The following is a 24,591-nucleotide window of genomic DNA, read 5'->3' on the forward strand; positions in this document are numbered from 1 at the left end:
GGTCTAGAACATCATTTATGCAAAATACGGAAAGACCTACCCAAAATGAAATCCTGCGTTTTAGCTGTTTTACTTGACGTGGATGATGCAGTGTTCATTTTGAGAAGCGCAAATGGTCTGCAACATCTTCTAGATGCTTTTCGTAGTTGTAATATTGTTATTGTTATTTAAATTTATAAGGCACACAGCTACCCAGAGGTTTCCTGGCGCCGCCTGACACAAACAGAGTAGAAAGGAACTATTGATTAACCCCTCCCATGCTCATGACGAGCTCAGCTCGTCATGAGCCACAGTGGCCGTGTGCTCATGGCGAGCTGAGCTTGTCAAAATGGCCGCAACACTCGCACGCGGGGCTAATTCCTCTGCTGTGCTGAACGTTCTACAGAAACGGGTGTGGCCGTGACAAGCTCAGCTCGTCATGAGCACACGGTCACTGTGGCTCATGACGAGCTGAACTCGTCATGAGCACCGGGGCTCTGTGTGCGCCCCCGCCCCCAGCATAGCGGGGGAATTAGCCCCGCAGGCAAGGGGTTAAATAACCATCTGGCATATGCATCAACGTTCGTAAATACCAGTCGGTAATACCGAAAAATAACGAATCGCTAATATGAACATGCAAACCGCGATGCATCAAAGTAATCGGTAAAAAATACCGAGTCGGTAATAATCGCTAATAAAGAACGAGTAAACGCCAGCGCGAGTAACAAAAACCGTAATCGGAAATACCGAGTCGGTATTACCGGATCCGGTAATAGCGGAATCGGTAATACCGAAAACGGGAAAATAACGCGACGCTTCGGAAGCAGGCTGATGACATCACAACCAGGAAGTAGGACACCCACGCTGCATTCAGTGTCCGGAGTTGCACAGAGGAGGAGGCAGAGCTCAGGAGCTGAGGTCCCACACTGAACCAGAAGCAAGCAGGAAAAAGGTAGCAGGACAGGATGGAGAAGGAGGCCCCCCAGCATGGAAAGGACACATCCCGAAAGCGAAAACGAAAGTTTTCAGATAAGGAGCTGGAAATCCTCATACAGAGTGTGAGCAGCAACCATGATCGCATATTTGGCAAGTTGTCGCTTAAGGTGCCAGAGGCAGAAAAAAGGAAGATGTGGCTGCGCATCATGGACAAGGTGAATGCCTGCGGAGTCACCCACCGCAGCATCGACGACCTCAAAAAACGATGGTACGACCTGCGTAAGAGGGCCAAGGAGAAGATTGCGCAGAGGGTCAGGGATGCTGCTGGCACAGGAGGGGGACCATCAAACGTGACGCCTAACACTGACCTGGAGGATCTAGTGGAGGCCACCATAGAACGTGAAGCTGTTGTGGGGGTCACAAGTCTGGACACCTCAGGTGCTGCGGAAGGAGGACAAGGTAAGAGGCATGCCAGCGTAACGATGCAGCGTGTACGTAGTCCCTGCCCACTCCCCCATGCCAGACCCAGTGCACATGTAGCGTTGCCCTACACACACACCCTCACCACTGTGTTGCACCATGGGAGATGTAGTCAATACATGAATGGGTGCATGCCTGAGCCCAGAGATGAATACAGCTGCCAAGGGTCAAATGTCAGTCAACAAAAGTAATTTATTGTGAGATGCCACAGCTATTGTCACATACCATACCATGATATTAACTATGCACTGTTTCACACACAGATGCATCCCCCATCGATTCAGACGACAGTGGCCACCTTGTCATCTCAGAGACGCCAGTGTTGTCAGAAGCGGAGTGCTCAGAGGGAGCTGAAGTCATGTCCTCCCCTTCACCACCACGCCGGACAACACCTCCACCGTCCTCCCGGCCGAAGCAACCACCACCGCCACCGTCCTCCCGGCCGAAGCAACCACCACCGCCACCGTCCTCCCGGCCGAAGCAACCACCACCGCCACCGTCCTCCCGGCCGAAGCAACCACCACCACCACCATCCTCCCAGTCCAAGACACCACCACCACCACCCTCGCGGACCAAGACACCACCACCACCAGTGCTGCCCACTCCGCAGAGCCACAGAGCAGATGTTGCCGCCCTGTCCGTGATGGAGTCAGATCAATCTTCATCACACCCAAATGTTCCACGCCAGGCTGTCGTCACTCCAACCAGCCACACTGCAGGCCGACAGCGCATCAGGCAGAGGGTTGTGTCCCCGGGTCGGGCTGCTGCAAGACCGGTCGATCTGTCCGGAGGGTACGGAGTAGTGGAGGCCCGGATGCTGCGTGTCCAGCGCCTGCAGGGGAGACACATGGGTGCCATGAAACTCAGCATGACACAACTATGCAACAAACTAGGCTACATGACTGCCGCAGTGCGTGAGCACACCACTGCCGTATCTGCGGGCAACAAAGACATCAAGCTGTGCCTGCAAGAACTGACACGTGCCATACTCGCAGGCCAAAGGAGTGAGCGCCGGCGTCACAGGCAGGTCATGCTGGCAGTGAATACCACAAACAAGGCCATCAATAAGATGTGCAACAGCACGGCTGTGCTGTCACGCAGGTCCGTGTCCCTGCAAGTGGATCTTGGTCATTTATGTGGGGATGTGGCAAAGGCCCTTGAGAGGGTGACCACTGCAGTGGAGCAACTGCAGCCAGGGTCAGCCAGTGTCAGCAGTCTGGGGGCGGAAGAGGGGAGTGAGGCAGCCTCCAGTGTCAGCAGCGTCTCCCTGCCGGACACCAGCGTGAGGAGGCGCAGTGGCCGCAGTGCAACTGCCACTGACTCCCATCGTGTACAACCCGAGGAGTCACAGGACAAGAGACTGGGGGTACGCGGCAAACGGAAGTAAACATGTGGCATAGTCACACTGTCCTTGGTGAGGTAACCATGGACAGACCAAAGTGCCTCACGCGCCACCTGTTCTGAGAAGGGACATTGCTAGTTTTTTTCGCTGCGGCAGCAGCTTGTTTGTGTTACGTTTTTCTGCACCAGTCAGGTGTCCATGCCCATTAAACCCTTGCAAAACTGATCCTGTTGTCAAGTCACTCTCTTACCTGTCTCAGAAATGATTACGTGTGATGTATGCCCGTCTCCTTTGCCCTTCAGCTGTGTTGGGCACATGTGCCTGTTGGTGTTGTGGGGGGGGTTGCTGGGCACGCAGTTCTTCCTCTCCCTCCACCTCTATGTGTATCCCCATGCGCGTGGCGATGTTGTGCAGGATGGCACACACAGCAATTATCTGGCAGCAGGTCACTGGGTCGTACTGCAAAGCACCTCCAGTCTTGTGCAGTATTCGGAAGCGGCTCTTCAGGATGCCGAATGTTCGCTCAACCACATTCCTAGTACTGATGTGTGCCCTGTTGTAGCGCTGCTCTTGCGGGGTAGCTGGGTTGAGATAGGGCGTGAGGAGATATTCACGCAATGCGTATGCGCTGTCACCTGCAGGATGGGGAGAGAATGGTAATCAGCATTAATGGAATTATACATGTGGGGAAGGAGTGGATGGGGAGTACGATGATGCAGCTATTTGTACCTAGTAGGTGTCCCTCTCCGAATTCTCCGTTGATCAGGCGCCTGTGGAGGCCACAGTGACGGAAAATGTAGGCGTCATGTGTGCTCCCGGGAAATTGGGCTACAATGTCGGTAATGATCAACTTGGCATTGCACACCACCTGAACATTTATTGAATGATACGATTTCCGGTTGCGGTAAATGTATTCGGTGGCTGATGGAGGACAGATGGGGACATGCGTGCAGTCGACACACCCGATGACATGGGGGAATTGTGCCACCTGGTAGAATTCCCGTTTGGTGCGGGTTAGCTGCTGGGGGGTTCTGGGGAAGGTGATGTGGCGATTGAGAAATGTCAGCATGGCCTCTAGAAACCGGTGGAAAAAGCGTGATAAGGCACTTTGCGACACGCCTCCTGTCTCAGCTATTACCCCCTGGAAGCTTCCAGATGCAAGCAGGTGCAGGCAGCATAGCACCTGCACATGGGCAGGTATGGCGTTGGTCCGACGGGTCTCGTGCTGCAGTAAGGGTGTCAGGTCTGCTATTAGGTGCATTATCATGGCACGGTTCAGTCTGTACTTGACGTACACCTGTTCCTCGGTCTGCCCCAGCAAAGTGATGCGAACCCTGAAGATCCTGTCCTGTATCATCCTCCTGCGCTGGGCCTGGGCGTTGATCCTCCACCTCCTAGCAAGCACGTACAGGGCAGCCATTTTGGTGTACATGTGGGGTTTCCCAGGGCATTTATGAAGGGTAACTGATTGTCAGCACCTGCTGATGGGGTTTAAATTTTTTTTTCTGTCCTTCTGTTAACTTTACCTCCTGATTGTGATTCCCCTTATTTTGCTCATGCTAAATAGCGATTTTGGGGATTTCCGGTATTAGCGACTGTTCATGCATACCATTTCCATTCGTTATTGCCTATTCGGTATTTCCGAACTATTGCTTTGTGGTTCGGTATTTCCGAATGTCTGTTTAACGATTCGGTAATTTACCGCGGGGCCATTTAGCGGTTCTTTATTTTTTTCCGATTTTCGGTTTGATGCATTGCAATTTATGGTTTTGCGGTCGGTATCGGCCTGTTTTTCCGAATCGCTGTTTTACCGGGAGGTATTTCCGTTGATGCATATGCCTGCATGTTTTTAAACACTTACGAAAAGTTGCATAGATGGTTTCGTTACGAAGTGACAAGGGGAGAGAATTCCACAAAGAGGGACCCAGGCAAGAAAAGGACCGGCCACCCATTGTCGAAAGTCTGGTCCTAGGGACTGAGAATGTAGCTTGCGTGGAGGAGCGGAGGAGGCACAGTGGAAGGTACGGGTGGACTAAAGCATTCAGGTACTGAGGTGCCGTGCCAGATTTGATTTTGTACATATAACTCAGGGCTTTGAATGTAATGCAGTTCTCCACGCTGAGTCAAGTCAAGTCAAGTCATAAAATTTATATAGCGCACTACATACCCAGAGGGTTTCAAGGCGCTTAGGAGGGGGAGGAGGATTATTTGTCGAATATCCACGTTTTAAGCTGCTTTCTGAACGCTAGGTGATTCTGGGTGAGGCGAAGGTAAGCGGGGAGTGAGTTCCATGTTTTGGCAGCCAGGTATGAGAAGGATCTGCCTCCCATGGTGGTCTTGTTGATGCGAGGTACAGTGGCGAAGGCTTGGCTGGAAGAGCAAAGTTGGCGGGAGGGGGTGTAGAAGGACAGTCGAGAGTTGAGGCAATCTGGTCCGATGTCGTAGAGTGATTTGTGTGCGTGGGTAAGCAGACGGAAAGTAATCCTCTTATTGACGGGTAGCCAGTGGAGGTCTTTAAGGTGACCAGAGATGTGTTCGTTGCGTGGGATGTCTAGTATGAGCCTGGCTGAGGCGTTTTGGATTCGTTGTAGTTTCTTCTGGAGTTTAGCGGTGGTACCTGCGTAGAGGGTGTTTCCATAGTCCAGTCGGCTCGTGACTAGAGCGTGGGTGACCGTTTTCCTTGTTTCGGTGGGGATCCAGCGAAAAGTTTTTTTGAGCATGCGAAGAATGTTAAAGCAGGAAGAGGATACGGCGCTGACTTGTCTGTTCATTGAGAGTGAAGAATCCAGGATGACGCCAAGGTTCCGTGCGTGGTCTGTCGGGATGGGTGCATTTCCGAGGGCTTCCGGCCACCAGGAGTCGTCCCATGCAGAGGGGGATTTACCTAAGATGAGGACTTCTGTTTTGTCTGAGTTCAGTTTCAGACGGCTTTGTTTCATCCATTCGGCGACTTCTTTCATTCCTTCGTGTAGGTTAGTTTTGGCGGTGCTGGGGTCCTTGGTGAGAGATAGGATCAGTTGAGTGTCATCCGCGTAAGAGATGATGTTGAGGTTGTGTTGGCGGGCGATGGCCGCGAGGGGGCTCATGTATACGTTGAAGAGGGTGGGACTGAGTGAGGATCCTTGTGGTACGCCGCAGATGATTTCAGAGGCCTCGGACTTGAATGGTGGGAGGCGGACTCTCTGGGTTCTTCCGGTGAGGAACGAGGTGATCCATTCCAGTGCCTTTCCTTGGATTCCGATGTTTCTGAGGCGTTGTAAAAGGGTGCTGTGGCAGACTGTGTCGAAGGCTGCAGAGAGGTCGAGGAGGATGAGGGCGACTGTGTCTCCATTGTCCAGTAGAGTTCGAATGTCGTCTGTTGCTGCGATGAGGGCGGTCTCAGTGCTGTGTTTGGCTCGGAAGCCAGATTGTGAGGGGTCGAGTGATTTGTTGGCTTCGAGGAAGGCGGCGAGCTGGTTGTTGACAGCTTTCTCGATGACTTTGGCCGGGAATGGAAGAAGCGAGATGGGGCGGTAGTTTTTGAGTTCGGTGGGGTCTGCTGTTGTTTTTTTCAGAAGGGCGGTGAGTTCAGCGTGTTTCCAGTCTTCTGGGAAGGTAGCGGAATGGAAGGAGCAGTTGATGACGTCTCGGAGGTGCGGAGCTATGACGGAGTCTGCTTTGTTGAAGATGTGGTGAGGGCATGGGTCTGTGGGGGATCCAGAGTGGATGGAATTCATCAGGCGGATGGTGTCCTCAGTGGAGATTGGGTTCCAGGCTACAAGGGTGTTAACAGGGGGAAGATGGTCAGCTGATGGTAGGGTGGGTTGGCTTCCGGGTTGGTTGTCAAAGCTGTTGTGGATGTCAGCAATCTTGTTGTGGAAAAAAGAGGCTAGGGAATCGCAGAGGGTTTGAGAGGGGGTGATGTCGTTGGAGTTGGCCGAGGGGTTGGAAAATTCCTTGACGATGTTGAAAAGTTCCTTGCTGTTGTGGGCGTTGTTGTCAAGTCGATCCTTGAATGCTGTTTTCTTGGCTTTTCGGATCAGTTGGTGGTGAGTACGGATGGCGCTTTTGAAGGCGTCCTTGGTGCTGGTGGATGGGTCTTTTTTCCAGGCCTTTTCAAGGGAGCGGCAGAGTTTCTTGGACTTCTTGAGGTCATCGTTGAACCATGAGGCCTTCTTGATGCCAAGTTTGTGTTGACGTTTTTTCAGTGGTGCTAAGGTGTCGGCGGTGTTGGATAACCATAGGGTGAGGTTGGAGGCGGCTTCGTTGGCGTTAGAAGAGAGGGCTGGGGAGGTTAGAAGGAGTGATGTGGAGATCTGCTCCGTGGTGATTTTGTTCCAGTTTCTTTGTAGAGTTGGTTGGAGGTGGATGATGGGTTTCGGCTTGTTGTAGGTGAAGTGAACGCAGCTGTGGTCAGTCCAGAGGAGATCCGTGGTGTGGCTGAAGGAGACATGATTGCTGGAGGTGAAGATGGGGTCGAGTGTGTGACCTGCTATGTGGGTGGGGGAGGTGACCAGTTGTTTAAGTCCGAGGTTGGCGAGGTTGTCCGAGAGGGTGGCGGTGTTGCGGTCGTTGTTCTTTTCAAGGTGAAAGTTGAGGTCTCCCAGAAGGATGTAATCTTTGGAGGGGAGCGCGTGTGGAGTGATGAAGTCTGTGATGTCTTCACTGAATTTTGCGCGGGGTCCTGGTGGTCTGTAGAGGAGGGTGCCTCGGAGTGTGGTTTTGGGGTCGATGTGGATCTGGAAGTGAAGGTGTTCGGAGTTAGCGAGGTTGGTGTCAGAGCTGGTTGAGATGCGGATTGATTTCTTATGGACGATAGCGATTCCTCCTCCTGTATGGTCGGTGCGGTCTTTGCGTGTGATCTTATAGTCATCAGGGATAGCGATGGCGATGTCAGGGGCGGAGGAAGCGTTCATCCATGTTTCCGTTAGGAAGGCGACGTCAGGAGAGATGGTGTCTAGTAGGTTCCAAAGGTCAATGGCGTGCCTGTGGACCGAGCGGGTGTTGAGAAGGATGCATTCTAGGTGGTTGGGGTCGGGAGGCTGTGTTGTGGTCGTAGCGGAGATGTTGTCGGTGCCGCTGAATTTGCAGGAGTAGCATGAGAAAGGTCCATGGGTGCGTCCAGGAGCGGCTTGGACGCAGTTGGGGGCGCGACCGGGGTTAAGGGCTAGGAGGGTGGCGGCATCGTAGGTGACGCGGGGGGGATGGGTAGCGCGAGGGGCAGGGGGTCTGGTGCTGGGCGCGGTCCAGGCGCGGATGGGCGTAGACGGGCTTACCTTTGGCGCACCTTCGGCGAGGCCGAAGCGCGTGGACGCTGCGCGTGGGACCATTGGCCATAAATGGATGGTGGAGGGGGCGGAGCGTGGGAGGGGCAGCAGGGAGGCGGTAGTGTGGCTGAGGGGCGGGTCAGGGGAGAACAACAACAGCAAAATGGAGGGTCCGAGGGAAGGCAGGCAGGGGTAGCACTGATAACTAAAATGCAGCGAGTTAGCAGTAAGCGCAATTCAAGCCCAAGCGCTGGTGAAATAAACACTATCAACACAGTTACAGAATATAACACAAGCCAATAGTCAAGTCAAAAGCTGAGCGAGGTCGCGTTGCGAGAGGCAGGTAATAACTAAAAGCGCTATGCAGGTAATTACTAAAAGCGCTATGCAGGTGAGGCGCTACAATGTTAGGCAGCGGCAGAATAGTGAACAGTGCGCAGAAAACGATACCAGGGAAGCACAGGAGGAACCTGGTGGAGCGACCGTCCGGAAGCAGGTCCAGGTGGTCACAGTTAGGCTGGGAGAGAGGAAGGCTCGATGACCGTGGGTGGGAGGGGCAGCAGGGAGGCGGTAGTGTGGCTGAGGGGCGGGTCAGGGGAGAACAACAACAGCAAAAGCTGAGCCAATGAAGGTCACGAAGAGAGGCAGAGATAGAAGCCATTCTGGGAACCTGGCAGAGCAACCTAGCAGCCGAGTTCTGCACCAACTGTAGTTTACGTGTCACATCCTTGTTGGCTCCTAAATACAGGACGTTGCCATAGTCCACCCTCGAGGTGACAAGAGCCTGGACCACAGTTCTTTGGGTAGGACCAGGCATCATCCAGGAATTTTGTTGAGCCATTTAAGGATAGTGAAGCAGGTGGAAGCGACTTTCACTGCTTGGTGCTTCATTGATAGCTTGTCATCAATGATAACACCTAGATTTCGAACCTGGTGCACATGTTGGGTTAACACACCCATATCAGAAGGCCAGTGTTGGGGCCCAGAGATCTTTGTTCTTCCCCAGAATTAGCACCTCTGTCTTTTCCCTGTTGAGTTTACGCAAGTTGGATTGCATCCAACCTGCAATATTTTTCAGCCCCGACTGAAGAGTAGATGGCTTAGACACCCCTTCAGTGAAGAGGTAGATGATTATCTGGGTGTCATCAGCATAGGAGAAAATAGACAACCGCGCATCTTCAGCGATCATTGCCAAAGGCTTGACATAAACATTAAACAATAGGGGCGGAGGATGGAGTCCTGCGGTGCTCCATGAGGGGATGCATGGGTCTTAGAACTGGCTGCCGGAAAGAAGACCTGGAATGTACGGTCGGACAGAAAATCAGTAAGCCAGTTGAGTGCTGAGCCGACGACACCCATTTATTGTAAGGCTTTCAGTAGCAAGGTGTGAGATACCATGTCAAATGCAGCACTCAAATCAAGCAATATGAGTGCCACAGTTTCACCAGTATCCAGATGTTGACGCAGATTTTCTGTGACTCCAAGGGAGTAGTTTCTGTTGAAAAACCTGCTCTGAAGCCGGACGGTGAGGGGTGCAGACATTTTTGAGAATCAACAAAGTGGGTTAATTGTAGGTTGACGTGTTTTTCTAGAATTTTGGAAAAAGCCAGGAGTAAAGAAATCGGGCGGAAATTAGATGGTTTCGCCGGACCAGCATTGGCTTTTTTCAAAAGTGGAGAATCATGGCGTGCTTCCAATCAGATGGAACAATTGCTTCCTGTAGGGAGGCATTGAGCAACTCCATATTTAACTTTAGTGAAGATAACTCGAGCTTCTGTAGAATGGCGACGGGAAGGGGGTCTCTAGGAGAGCCGGATTTAAAACTTTCTTAGAGCCGTCTAAAAGAGGTTATATCGAGGGGTGACCACTTTTCTAGTATATTGGTGGGATCGACGGTTAGACAGTCCAGCAGTTCAGTGCCTCCCGATGTTGAAGGGGAGTTCCTAGTTTGCTGTACAATGTTAGATGGCTCAACATTCAGTGCTAAGTGTATTTTCTCCATTTTACTGAGAAAAAACTTGGCTAAATCCTCACATTGAGATTCAGTGAGCACGGGGGGGGGGGGTAGGCTAGCTGCACCAGATAGTTCTTTGACTACTTTAAACAAGATTTTGGAGCTATTCTGTGCCGTAGAAATGGTAGAGTTCACACATTCAGCTCGGGCAGCATCACAAAGAGAATGGTAGTCCCTTATAGCCAATTTATATGTGAGTTTGGATTCGGGAGCGTAGTCCTTCCTCCAGCGTCTTTCTAACGTTTTGCATTTACTTTTCTCTATTTTTAGACTTTTGGAAACCAGGGGGCAGGAGGCCGGTGGTTGTTTACTTTTTAATAGAAGATGGGTGGCATATATCAATGGATTTTAACATCCAAGTTTGGATGGTATCCAAATCTGCCATACCAACTGGAGTGATGGCAGGGGCATTTTTAGAGAGGAGTTTGTTAAAAACTTCTATATCTAATTTCCTCCAGTCTCTAGGTTTGGGCTTGGGACCCAAAGATGACCTGGATATGCTCTGTAGTTCCTTCCTGACCCTGAACCCGACCAAAAAATGATCTGACCAAAGTTCTGGAAGAGCCGCAGGGCAAAGAATGTTGGAAAAATGTGAAAAAATTGGGTCCAACAAGTGGTCAGCCACGTGGGTGAAACCTGAATTACAGAGTAGAATATTCAAAGCTGCCAAATCAGAGATCAGTGAAGTGCTCGTTGTGCATGTTACGTCATCAAAGTGAATATTCAGGTCACCCAAAATGGTAACGTTGGCTGCATCCAGAATATAAGGGAGCAATGAGGTCAGGAAATGACGCAGCCCGTGGCCCAGCAGGCCCAGGAGGGCGAAGGAGCAAGATCCCTGAAAGTGTCAACTGGGGGACAGGGGCAGTTTAAAAAGGCTGGCCTTGCATCCCTTAAGGGTAGATCTTCAAATTTACACTTGTACAAGTTGCTATAGATATCCAAAATGGCACCCCCGTTTTAACCCCCCTATCTTTCCTAATTATTGCACAGTTGGGGGGCAAAGCAGACACTGCATCAGGGCCAAAGCTCACGTGCAACCATGTTTCTGTGAGAAAAATAGCGTCGGGCCGCTCATTCATCAGGAGATCAAAAAATATCGGCTTTATGTTTGGGAAGCGAACGACAATTAATGTTAAAAAAGCTAAATTCCTTGATAAGTGAAGCACTACCCATAGTAAAGGAATGTTTCTGTGCCTTATTATTGATGGAAGTAATGGTACTCGTCCTGTGTTTTATGGGGGCCTGGGTCTTAAAACCTCAGAAATTGTTCAAGGTGAGCATAGGTCCAAAGTATGTCAAAACAAGATTATTTCATTTTGGAGGGACAGACATTTTTATAGTAAAAAGTTTACTTCTGTAGGTTTCCCCCTCGATTCCAATCTAACCTGGAGTCATTTGTTTACCATCAGGGCTTCTCAGCGCCAGAGCGCCGCAGAGGCAGTCTTCCGGTGTGCACGCTGACGCGGGCATCAGCCAGTACCTGAGGTGACCAATATGAATAAAAGCAAGTGTATCTCTTCGGGGACTGATGGAGCCAGTGTCTGGGGGTGCAAGGGTGCAGGACATCTGCAGCAGGTTGAGAATACATTTCTGCGTAGACTCCTGGCGGTCCCTCAATCTGCACCCTCTTTCATGTGCCTCTCTGAGGGTGGTCTGGCCCCTGTGGGGGACAGAATCAAGCTAAAGCCCAGGGCCGGACTGGCCATAGCGAGCACCGGGCGTTTCCCTGGTGGGCCGCCAGGGTGTGGGCAGGTTTTGGACTCCTGGCGGTACCCCAATCCACACCGTATTTCATGAGCCTCTCTGAGGGTGGTCTGGCTCCTGTGGGGGACAGAATCAAGCTGGAGCCCAGGACCATAGCGGGCACCAGGCATTTCCCTGGTGGGCCGCCAGGGTGAGAGCAGGTTTTGGACTCCAAGCGGCCCCTCAATCTGCACCCTCTTTCATGTGCCTCTCTGAGGGTGGTCTGGCCCTTGTGGTGGACAGAATCAAGCTGGAGCACAGGACCGGACCAGCCGTAGGGGGCACGGGGAGTTTCCCTGGTGGGCCGCCCGGGTGGGGGCAGGTTTTGGTCTCCTGGTGGTCCCTCGATCCACACCATCTTTCATGTGCCTCTCTGAGAGTGATCTGGCCCCTGTGGTGGACTGAATCAAGCTAGAGCCCAGGGCCGGACTGGCCATAGCATGCACCGGGTGTTTCCCTGGTGGGCCGCCAGGGTGGGGGCAGGTTTTGGTCTCCTGGCGATCCCCCAATCCACACCATCTTTCATGTGCCTCTCTGAGGGTGGTCTGCCCCATGGTCGACAGAATCAAGCGGGGCCTTTACTTCTCTTGCTTGGAATCTGGGTAAACCCGGGAGCACAGCTCTCCAGGGAAGTGCTGGTGGACTGCCTTTCCTTGGACAATGCCAAAGCAATGCCCTGGATTAGAGATGTCAGAAGGGGTCTATGGACCTGGGCCTCCCGGAGGTAGAGGCGAGGAAGGTCGCAGGTGAAAGGTGTTTATGGAAGGCCATGATCTCTCCATCAGGTGGACTTTGATAAACTATGTTCCAGCACGAATTACAATCCAATCAAGTTGTCTCTGGGTTGTGAGTCAGCCAGTCCTACCTCCCCGCACGCGCAGCCAGTCCTACCTCCCTGCACGCACAGCCAGTCCTACCTCCCCGAACGCGCAGCCAGTCCTACCTCCCCGCACGCGCAGGCAGTCCTACCTCCCTGCGTGCGCAGGCAGTCCTACCTCCCCGCACGCGCAGCCAGTCCTACCTCCCCGAACGCGCAGCCAGTCCTACCTCCCCGCACGCGCAGGCAGTCCTACCTCCCGCGCGCGCAGGCAGTCCTACCTCCCCGCACGCGCAGCCAGTCCTACCTCCCTGCACGCGCAGCCAGTCCTCCCTCCCTGCACGTGCAGGCAGTCAGTCCTACCTCCCTGCACGCGCAGGCAGTCAGTCCTACCTCCCTGCACGCGCAGGCAGTCAGTCCTACCTGCCTGCACGCGCAGCCAGTCCTACCTCCCCGCACGGGCAGCCAGTCCTATCTCCCCGCACGCGCAGCCAGTCCTACCTCCCTGCACGCACAGCCAGTCCTACCTCCACGCAAGCGCAGCCAGCCCTACCTCCCCGAACGCGCAGCCAATCCTACCTCCCCGCACGCGCAGGCAGTCCTACCTCCCTGCACGCGCAGGCAGTCCTACCTCCCCGCACGCACAGCCAGTCCTACCTCCCTGCACGCACAGCCAGTCCTACCTCCCCGCACGCGCAGCCAGTCCTACCTCCCTGCACGCGCAGCCAGTCCTCCCTCCCTGCACGTGCAGGCAGTCAGTCCTACCTCCCTGCACGCGCAGGCAGTCAGTCCTACCTCCCTGCACGTGCAGGCAGTCAGTCCTACCTGCCTGCACGCGCAGCCAGTCCTACCTCCCCGCACGCGCAGCCAGTCCTACCTCCCCGCACGCGCAGCCAGTCCTACCTCCCCGCACGTGAAGCCAGTCCTACCTTCCCGCACGCGCAATCAGTCCTACCTTCCTGCGTGCGCAGGCAGCCAGTCCTACCACCCTGCGCACGCAGGCAGTCAGTCCTACCTCCCTGCGCGCGCAGGCAGATGGTCTGTGGATTCACAATAATAAACCATTCGCTTAGTCCTGGTAGAGTGGCAAAGAGCAGCCGGGATTTACTAGAGGAACATGTGATAAGGATTTCAGAGCACCAACATGGATGTTGAGTAATTAACAAGACTCAATAGAAGTCTTACACCAATTTATAAACATAAAAGTGCATTTTCTCAGCACTGGTTGCCATTCTCATGCCTGTCACTCGACGCCAGACGAAACACTCACATTAAGTGTTGACTTGGAAGTCACAATGCATGCTCACCGCAGGTATGTGAGAACCTCCTCATCTGAGAGCTGTATCCGAGCAGAGCCCTTTGTTGCCTCGTCTGTTTCTGTGGGTACTCTGGAGTAGTCCAGTCCAGCTGTCATCTGTTCTCAGCATGAGTTGTAGGACTAGAAGGGTAAAGCACACGTGAGTGCTGGGTGTGAACAGCATCCTCATCCTCTGTCATGGCAGCAAAGAAGAGCACACAACTTCTCTTTTTAGATCTGGCTTAGAGACATCTCGAGTTGTCTTGCCAACCTTATGTAATCAAAAAAATCATGAATAAAATGGCATACTTACATGCTGGGTCTGGTGGCTCAGTAAGCTAATGCACCACCGCTTACGGCATGGACCGGTGTGTCAGCCCTCTTCAGCCATTGGCTCTCCGCGCTGTGAGTGGCTACACTCTGATATCTCATTGGTGCATATCTGCTAAAAACAAAGTGTTCTTCAGTGCCAGGGCTAGTGGGCTGATACTTTACTTTGTCAATGCTTTATTTTATTCTTGGTATTTTTAAGCCATCTTGTTGTTTAAATTATGTCTTCAGATTACACTAATTCAAATCCAAAGTTACATTTTCTTTTTGTAGCATATTTTTTCTGCAAAGGGACATGTATCGAACAGTATTTAGCAAACAGTCATTCTATACATGGAGAAGTGTGGCTCAATGGTTAGAGCGGCAGACCCTGATGCAGAGGTCTGCCCCGGGACCAGGGTTCAATTCCCGCCTCGGTAGTTCTTGGACTCAAATTCCCCAGACCTGATAATTCTCGCCTCGGTGCCTATTCTAATCATGGGTCCCACTCTGTGACTCTGGGCAACAGCTTGCTTAATCTCCACAACGGCCCCAGCAGCGCTTGGATGCCTGGCTTCACCTTGGGGGGTGCCCAGGAGTGGACATTCCACAGGGAAAAGCCAGTAGGGTTCCTAAGCGGTATACGGACAGCGCCGGGACACTTCCGTTGGAGGTGGCTCTGCGCTTTACAACTGCTGGCATCATTTACATGCGTGGTGGCCTCAATACTCCATCTGCTCGGAGCCCATTTGAACATGTGCGTGGGTGACTCCCAGCTCATGTGTGTTTGTCCGACCGACGGACATGGGCCCTGATCTGAGGACCCTGGCCAGCTGCCTGGCTTTCACCTGGTGGTGGATGTCCACCAACTTTCTTAAATGAAAAATTCCCAACAAGATCCGTCTTACCCTGAAAGGCACCACTGCCACAGGAAACATCTGCCCCAGGAAACATCCACTGGGCATGGAGCCTGAGACCAGCTGCATCACCACTGGAAGATGCTGTAGCCTAAGGACCTTGATGGATTCCAGACTGACTCTTGACTCACAGGTGGCAGGAGATTCAAACATCTGCCGCGATCAACCAAGGACACTCAAAAAGATCCTGCCCTTTATTGATTCCAACTTGCATATGCCAGTTGTCAACTTGTCATTCAAGAGAGGTTCGGTTATGCTAATTCTACCCTTGACCCCACCAGGTAGGTCCCTCCCCCTCCACGCAGCACCGCTTATCTCTCTCTGCCCCAGCTGCCGCTGCTGAGGAAGTTCGAGGCTCTCCACCACCTGCAGGCTACCACCAGCGCCTCATCCCTGGTGGTCAGTGGTAGGCCGTAGGTAGGTTTGTTCATCCTCCACTTTATTGCTTTTATTGTATTGCCTGTATTTTCATTGTTGTGTCTGTGACTGCTGTTGTCTGTCTTCTCCCGCTGCCTGTACATCGTCCGTGCCCCTTTTTCTTCCCTCTGTTCCCCTCGCTGTCCTCATGCTCTCTCTGCCCGGTCTTTCCTTCTGTACCCCTCGCTGCCCCGTGTCTCTGCCCGGTTTTCCCTTCTGTTCCCTTCGCTGCCCTCGTGCCTCTCTGCCCGTTCTGCCTTCTGCCCTAGCTGCCCCTGTATTGCTGTATTCGGTATTTTGCCTCTGTGCCACTCGTTTTTCCGGTATTTCTGTGCCCTTTTTGCCTCTGTGCCACTCGTTTTTCCGGTATTTCTGTGCCCTTTTTGCCTTCTGTGCCACTTGTTTTTCCCTCGTTTTTGTGCCCCTTTTTCCTTCTGTTCCACCCGTTTTTTGTGCCTGTCTGCCTTCTGTGCCACTCGTCTTTCCCTCGTTTTTGTGCCCCTTTTGCCTTCTGTTCCACTCGTTTTTTGTGCCCTTCTGCACTCCGTCCCACTCGTTTTTTTGTGCCCTTCTGCCCTCTGTGCCACTCGTTTTTCCCTCGTTTCTGTGCCGCTTTTGCCTTCTGTTCCACTCGTTTTTTGTGCTTGTTAGACCTGGCACCATTGGCGTGGGTCTCCCTTCCATTTTTGCTGTTGCCTCATGTGGTTTTGCTGGTGTTGGATGCTTTGGGCACTGTGCCACTGCTATTCAGGGCCACAGTGCAAATGCTCCCTATTGTAAATTGACGTATGAGTTAGTGATTCCATTTTTGGCTATTTTGGTTTACTTGTCAGACCATAGTCTAATGCACTGAGTGTGCCAGGGCGTGTAATCCAAAAGCTGCTGGTGGGCCTGCAGCACTAGTTGTGCCACCCACAGAAGCAGCCTTGTAAAAGGCTAAGGTCTGCCATTGCAGAGCCTGCGTGCAGTCTGGTACTATCATGCTGACTGGGCAAGTGCACCTACTTGCCAGTCCCTAAACCTTCCCTTTTCGTCATATCAGTCACCCCTATGGTAGGCCCATGGGCAGGGTGCATTGTATGTACAAGGTAGGACAAGACCTGATGTGTGTGGCATGTCCTAATAGTGAATTACAGCCATTTTCGTTTTTCACTATTGCAAGGCTACCTGTTCTCTATAGGCCAGAATGGGCTGTTAGCATTGTTGCATTTTATAATCCTAAAAGGCTCAGAGAACATGGTAGAAATTTGAGTTTAGTATGCCTAAACTCAGAATAATAAAATACATCTTTTAGTAATGTTTATTTTAATATTCTGTGTTTTCAAATACCACTTTTAGAAAGTAGGTATTTGCTTGTCTAACCATTCAAACCTGCCTCTGCTAGGTTGTGTATTCCTATGTCTGATTTTGTGAGTGACAGGGCTGGGGAATTCCAGTAGACAGGCTGAGTCACCCAGTGGTGAATCTGCATCTAGATGGGAGGGAGGAGTGCACCTGAACTCTGAATAGGGCGGTGCCTGCCTTCCACAATGCTGGCTCCACCTCCTGTGCGGCGTCTGATGTTTCTGCCCTGCACTGTGAAAGGAAAGGAGAAGTCTGGTGAACAGAGTGCTTCAGAACTGGTTTGGACTGGGCAAAGGCCCCTCTCCCCTCAGAGAACAAAGGATTTTGGGGTATAAATATTGGGACCCTGCACCCATGAAATTAGATCACTTTTGGACTACAAGAAGAAACCTTTACTGAGGAGAGGAACCTGAAGAAACTGAGGAGAGACTATTCACAAGCTGAAGTGCTGCTTGGAGGATTGGCCTGCAGTGGTTGCCTTACTGCCAAAGGAAGGAGAAAGGAACTTTGTGTACTTTGCTTTCAACTTGTGAATGATCTCCAAGGGCTTGGAAAAGAGCTTGCCTCCTGCTGAAGTCTCAGGAACAACAGACTTCACCCCCCAGCTCCCCAGAGTTCTTCTGGAAGTGCCTGCTGCTGTTTTGGGCCTTCTGAGGAACTGTGTGTCGCAAGGAGCTGGAACGCGACTCAACGAGAAGAAGCGTGTTGCCGTGCCTGCCGTCGCTGTGCCTGCCGTCGCAACTCCGAAGGAGGGTGTCGCCGCTGGACCTGTCGCACTGCACCGCATCGGAGAGAAGCGTGCCGCAATGAAGAGGAAGCGTGTTGCCATCGCTGCTGCTGCCGTCGCAACTCCGAAGAAGAAGGGTGTCGCCGCTGTAGTTGTCGCACTGCACCGCATCAGGAGAAGAATCTCGCAAGGAGGTCGGAGCGTGTCGCCATCGCTGTGTCTGCCGTCGCAACTCCGAAGGAGGGTGTCACCGCTGGAACTGTCGCATTGCACCGCATCGGTCAAGAGCACCTCGCATCCCCCGAGAAGCGCGCCGCCGTCGGAGCTGCTGCCGTCGCATCTTGGATGTTGCCGCTGTAGTTGTCGCATCGTGCGGAAGCTTCACGCATCGCAGGAGAAGAGCTTCGCCGCTGGAGCTGCTGCCGTCGCATTTTCGATGTCACCGCTGTAGTCCACGCATCGAAGCGAGAAGCTTTTTGCATCCCAGAGAAGCGTGACACATCTGGAAGATCGTCACGTCTTTATTTCTTTGTATCTGAACTTTGCCGCATTTCCCATCGCTGCGACATTACTTGTCGTGGAAGCGCATCGCAACTTAAGGTACATTGACGCAGAGTCTCGCATCTAAGAACTGAACTGAACTAAGCTTAAATCTACCATCTTAAAGTAATCATAGTGTGTATTTTTGTCGTTTATGGTCTTGTGGTAACTCTATATCAAGTCTACTTATTTTTTATATAAAACCTGTGTGGTGTCCATTTGTAGTGTTGTCACTGGGTTACTGTATGTGGTCACAAATGCTTAACTTACCACGCCTCTAAAATAAGCCTTGTCTGCTCGCACCACCCAGCCTAGAGGGTGAGCAGGGGTTATTTTGGGAGTGTAATCCCCTTGTCCTGACTAGAGGAGAGGGTCCCTGCTTGTCACAAGTACCTACCTGTGCCAACCAGAGACCCCCAAATCTAACAGTGCCATTTTGCCTTCTGTGCCACCCGTTTTACCCTCGATATTGTGCCCCTTTTCCTTCTATTACCTTCGTTGCCCTCACCGCCCTCGCCGCTGCGTCCCTGCCCCCCCTGACTGCCCACTGCCCATTCGCTGCCCCCCCACTTCCCAGCTGCTCCTCCCTCCCACCTCTCCATATATGCCAGCTGCTGCGCGGCCGCGCCTAAAGCGAGTCCGTCTGCGCCCGTCCGTGACTGGACCGCTCCCAGGGCCGGAACCCCTGGCCCCCGCACCTGCTACGACGACCGCTACCACTACGACGCCAGCACTCTGCACGCTCTCAACTCGGGACGGAGCCACACATGCTTCAAGGCCACCCCGAAACGCACACACGGCCCCTTCACCTGCCGGAACTGCAGCTACACCAGCCTCAGAGCCGATGAACCACCCGCCAAGAAAGACCCCAACCACCTCCGATGCATACTACTGAACACCCACTCCGCACGCAAGCATGCCGTCGGGCTCTGGAACCTGCTCGACACAACATCCCTGGACGTCGCCTTCCTGACAGAAACCTGGTTTAACGACTCCTCCGCACCCGACATTGCCATAGCCATCCCAGACGGCTACAAGATCACCCGCAGAGACCGCACCAACGGAGTTGGAGGAGGATTCGCCATCGTCCACAAGAACAGCATCAGGGTCTCGACTAGCACCGACGACGCGCTCAGCACTGCCGAACACATGCATTTCCAGATCCACACAGACCCTAATTCCACCCTCAGAGGCACCCTCGTCTACCGACCCCCCGGACCCCTCCCCCAGTTCAGCGACTCCATCGCCGACATGATTGGCACTCACGCCCTGACCTCCACCGACTACATCCTCCTCGGAGACCTGAACTTTCACCTTGAAAACAACAACGATAACAACTCCACAACCCTGATTGATAACCTCGCCAACCTTAGACTGAAGCAACTCATCACAACGCCCACCCACTCCGCCGGCCACACGCTCGACCCCGTCTTCTCCTCTAGCCCTTACGTCTCCATCTGCCACACCACCGAACTCCTCTGAACCGACCACCGCTGCATCCACTTTGCCTTCCAGAAACCCACCACACACCACCGCACCCAACAGATCCCCCGCCACTGCTGAAGCAAAATCACCGAAGACCAACTACACGCAAACCTCGCTCTCAGCCCACCCACCGAACCCTCCAACACCGACGACGCTGCCCACAGCTTCAGACGCTGGATCGAGGACTGCGCCAACACCCTCGCTCCGCTGAAGAAACCCCCCCACAGAGACACCAGCAAGAGGGCCAGCTGGTTCACCCCAGAACTCCTAGCCTCCAAGCAAACCTGCCGGAAACTAGCGAAGAAATGGCACAGTGAACAAACTCCGGACAGCCACACAGCACACAGGGACGCCATCCGCAACCACCACCACCTCATCAGGGCGGCCAAGAGGACCTCCTTCAAAGACCGCCTCGACAACAACGCACACAATAGCAAGGAGCTCTTCAACATCGTGAAGGAACTCTCTAATCCCAGCTCCAACACCAACAACATCCCGCCGTCGCAAGCCCTGTGCGACTCCCTCGCCACTTTCTTCCACCGCAAGATAGCAGATATCCATGACAGCTTCAACACCCAGACATCCCCAACAGACAACAACACAACAGACCCTCCGTACACCATCAACCACGACCCCCTGCTAGCCTGGGCCACCGTGAGCATCGATGATGCCATCAAGACCACGCGCACAATCGACTCTAGCTCTGCGTCAGACCCATTCCCGCACCACGTGTTCAACAGAGCAAGCAGCTCCATCGCACCCCACCTACGCAACATCATCAATCTCTCCCTCAAGACCGCAACCTTCCCAGAGATCTGGAAACACGCAGAGATCAACGCCCTACTCAAAAAACCTAAGGCAGACCCAAGAGACCTCAAGAACTTCCGGCCCATCGCTCTGCTCCCCTTCCCGGCCGAGGTCATCGAGAAAACCCGTCAATAGACAGCTAACCCGCTACCTCAAAGAAAACAGAATGCTGGACCCTTCCCAGTCAGGGTTCTGCAGCAACCACAGCACCGGGACAGCCCTCATCGCCGCCACCGACGACATCAGAACCCTGCTGGACAACGGCGAGACCGCAGCCCTCATCCTCCTAGACCTCTCTACCGCCTTCGACACCGTATGCCACCGCACACTAAGCGCTCGCCTCCACGCCGCAGGGATCCGAGATAAGGCTCTGGATTGGACCACCTCCTTTCTCTCCGGCAGAACCCAGAGTGTCCGCCTCCCCCATTCCGTTCCAAAGCCTCCGAGATCATCTGCGGCGTACCCCAGGGATCCTCCCTCAGCCCGACGCTGTTTAACATTTACATGGCCCCGCTCGCACACGTTGCCCGACAGCACAACCTCAACATAATCTCCTACGCCGACGACACTCATCTGATCCCCTCCCTCACCAAGGACCTCATCACCGCCAAAGCCAACCTCCACGAAGGAATGAAGGCTGTCACCGACTGGATGAAGACCAGCCGCCTGAAGCTGAACTCGGACATGACGGAGGTCCTCATCCTCGGCTCCAACCCTTCAGCCTGGGACGACTCCTGGTGGCCGACAGCACTGGGGGCAGCCCCGACACCCACCGATCACGCATGCAACCTGGGAATCATCCTCGACTCAACGTTCTCAATGACCAAGCAAGTCAACGCCGTCTCCTCTTCCTGCTTCAACACCCTCCGCATGCTCCGCAAGATCTACAGATGGATCCCGACAGATACAAGAAAGACAGTTACCCAGGCCCTCGTCAGCAGCAGACTCGACTACAGAAATGCCCTCTACGCGGGAGGCCCGACCAAACTCATCAAACGACTACAACGCACCCAAAACGCCTCGGCATGACTGATCCTCGACATACCATGCCACGGCCACATCACCCCCCACCTGAGAAACGTGCACTGGCTACCGTCAACAAGAGGATATCCTTCAAGCTCCTCACCCACACACACAAGGCACTCCACAAGACTGGCCCAGCCTACCTCGACAGACGGCTCTCCTTCTACATCCCCAACCACCAGCTACGCTACGCTGACCGCTCACTCGCCACTGTCCCGCGCATCCGAAGAACAACCACCGGTGGGAGATCCTTCTCCCACCTCGCCGCCAAGACATGGAACACCCTCCCACAGACCCTACGACAGACCCAAGACGTGCTGACCTTCAGGAGGATACTCAAGACCTGGCTGTTCGATCAGTAGCGCCCCCCGCCCCCAGCGCCTTGAGACCCTCGCGGGTACGTAGTGCACTTTGCAAATGATTGATTGATCGATTCAACTTTCAACGCTGGTAAAGCTTCTCCTTCACCTCCAAATGGTGCAAGATAGTGATCCCGGCTTTATGTGGGTGTATCAAGACGCATCAGAATCTCACCCATCTTAAGATCCCGCCCCTGGTTCTTGCTACACAGTCACGTCTCCTTCAAACCACTGACTGTAAGTGATGTATGAAGGCTCTTCTGATTTCCTAGCATCTGTTTGCTCTTTATCATCCCAACAAGTCCTACGCTCCCCTTATCTGTTCTTCTTTGATGTTCCTAGAGACAGGACTGTCATCTTTGAGTCATCTTTGAAGATTGAGCTTTCTCTATTACTGCTGCCAAGCTGTGCCCCTCTCTCGCTACTGGGTGCATTCAGAACCAGGGTTATCCACATTTATATAATCTCTTTAATCCTATCTTTCTTTTTAATGGGCAAGGTTTTCTCCTACTTGTTCACTACCTTTTGCTTTAAGTTTCTCTTGCTGTGTTACCCATTAGCACCAAGAAGCTACCTTAAGTGTTTATTGGCTCTAAAAGTAAAATGGCATAACATAATTTACATTTTTTTAAACAAAATTTAATGCATATCTACCAAACAGACACAGCTATTTATAAAATTATCAAAGTGTTTGTAGAGATTGTCAATGAAATTTTTTTAACAAAAAGCTGCAAAATGTTTAAAGTTAGGTAGTATTTAGTAATACATATTATTGGTAAAACCCTCATCTTTCATAAAGAATTACAGATCTGCTAGCAAAAGCCTGCAACATTTTGTGTTTCCAAAAACTAGCAGGCATTGACAAAGCCAAAAAGGTTTCAGCTCCGTCGAGAGGGTAAGGAAGGGAGAGTGGAAGGAGAGCAAGGAAACATTTACTCTGATGGAGTGCTGAAAGTAAAATAAAATAAAAGAGCCTCCAATTACTCACTGAAAGGATCCAACTCATCCAATCAGAACACAGAGAGACCAAAATGGTCTTAGGCTGAACAAACACAAGAATTAGGACCAGGAGCACACAACTGAGATAGACAAGAACGCCGTTCAATCATGACCGAAAGTCTGATCCAATCATGACTGAAGGTCTGATCCAATCATGACTGAATGTCTGATCCAATCATGACTGAAGGTCTGATCCAATCATGACGGAAGGTGTGATTCAATCATAGCCGAAGGTGTGATTCAATCATAGCCGAAGGTCTGATCCAATCATGACCGAAGGTCTGATCCAATCATGACCTAAGATGTGATCCATTCATGAGCGAAGGTGTGATTCAATCATAGCCGAAGGTCTGATCTAATCATGACCGAAGGTCTGGTCCAATCATGACCGAAGGTCTGATCCATTTATGACCGAAGGTCTGATCCAATCATGACCGAAGGTGTGATCCATTAACGAGCGAAGGTGTCTGATCCAATCATGACTGAAGGTCTGATCCGATCATGGCCGAAGGTCTGATCCAATCATGGCTGAAGGTGTGATTTAATCATGACCAAAGGTCTGATCCAATCTTGACCGAAGGTGTGATCCATTCATGAGCGAAGGTGTGATTCAATCATAGCCGAAGGTCTGATCCAATCATGAGTGAAGGTCTGATCCAATCATGACCGAAGGTCTGATCCAATCATGACAGAAGGTCTGATCCAATCATGACCAAAGTTCTGATCCAATCATGACCAAAGGTCTGATCCAATCATGACCAAAGGCCTGAGCCGTTCATGACCGAAGGTCTGAGCCAATCATGACCGAAGGTCTGATCCAATCATGACAGAAAGGTCTGATCCAATTATGACCGAAGGTCCGATCCTATCATGACCAAAGGTCCAATCCAAATATGACTGAAGGTCCGATCCAATCATGACCGAAGGTCCGACCCAACCATGATGACGGTCCAATCCAATCATGACCGAAGGTCCGATCCATCTATGACCGAAGGTTCGAGCCAATCTTGACCGAAGGTCTGATCCGATCCAATCATGACCAAAGGTCTGATCCAATCATGACCAAAGGTCTGATTCTAAGTATTCTGGAAACAATAGGTCTGTCTTCAGACAGCTAAAGCTGTCTGTAGTTGAGACCTAAAAATGAAAGCATATTCACAGTTGTCAAAAACGTACACCTTTATAAGAATGTTTTCAATGTGTAAAATTTAGACAAAGAAAATTTTCTTAACAAGACCCCTTATTCAATCAAACAAAGGCTACATATAAAACACAAAGCAATATATGTAGCGTTGAGCAAAGACAAGGGTCAGTGTTGAGACAGGAAACACCATTTTCCAATCTGAGATTTCTCCAACAAGCCATTGCAACCTGTCCTTCAGTCCACTAAATTGAACCAAGACTACAGCTCCCAGAGTGCTTTAGGTTGTTTAATGAAAGTTCAGGGCTGGATAGATTGTGTCCTGGTGTTTTGAAAGTACCCAGTTAAGCTAGTTGGGGGCCGACAACTATAAATAAGGCTCCCTGTTTTCCGTTTTTACTGATTTTTACAGATAAATACAGACAGAAACATTCATTTTCCTGTCTGTATTTATTTTTAAATATAGATAGAAACAGAAATTGTGTTGCTTTTTGAGTAACTCTAAATACTGTCTGCCATGAATATCAGGCCAATAGATGTGTGGATTAATAGATAGAGGTTTAAAAAAGATAGGAATTTTAGAAAAGAGGCTTTAACAGCAGTAGATATGCACATGGTTGATACTGAATTTTGCATATTTTCATATAAGTGCACTGTTTTATCTTC

General features: G+C 51.9%; 1 protein-coding gene across 1 annotated transcript in view; it reads left to right on the forward strand.

The window, feature by feature from the left end:
- The window catches only part of ASIC4 (acid sensing ion channel subunit family member 4), a 1,267,902-nt gene that overhangs the window by 1,164,180 nt on the left and 79,131 nt on the right, over nt 1-24,591 (forward strand). The gene's annotated exons all lie outside the window — the stretch shown is intronic.

The sequence above is a fragment of the Lissotriton helveticus genome, chromosome 3_1 (assembly GCF_964261635.1).
Source record: "Lissotriton helveticus chromosome 3_1, aLisHel1.1, whole genome shotgun sequence".
NCBI lineage: Eukaryota > Metazoa > Chordata > Amphibia > Caudata > Salamandridae > Lissotriton > Lissotriton helveticus.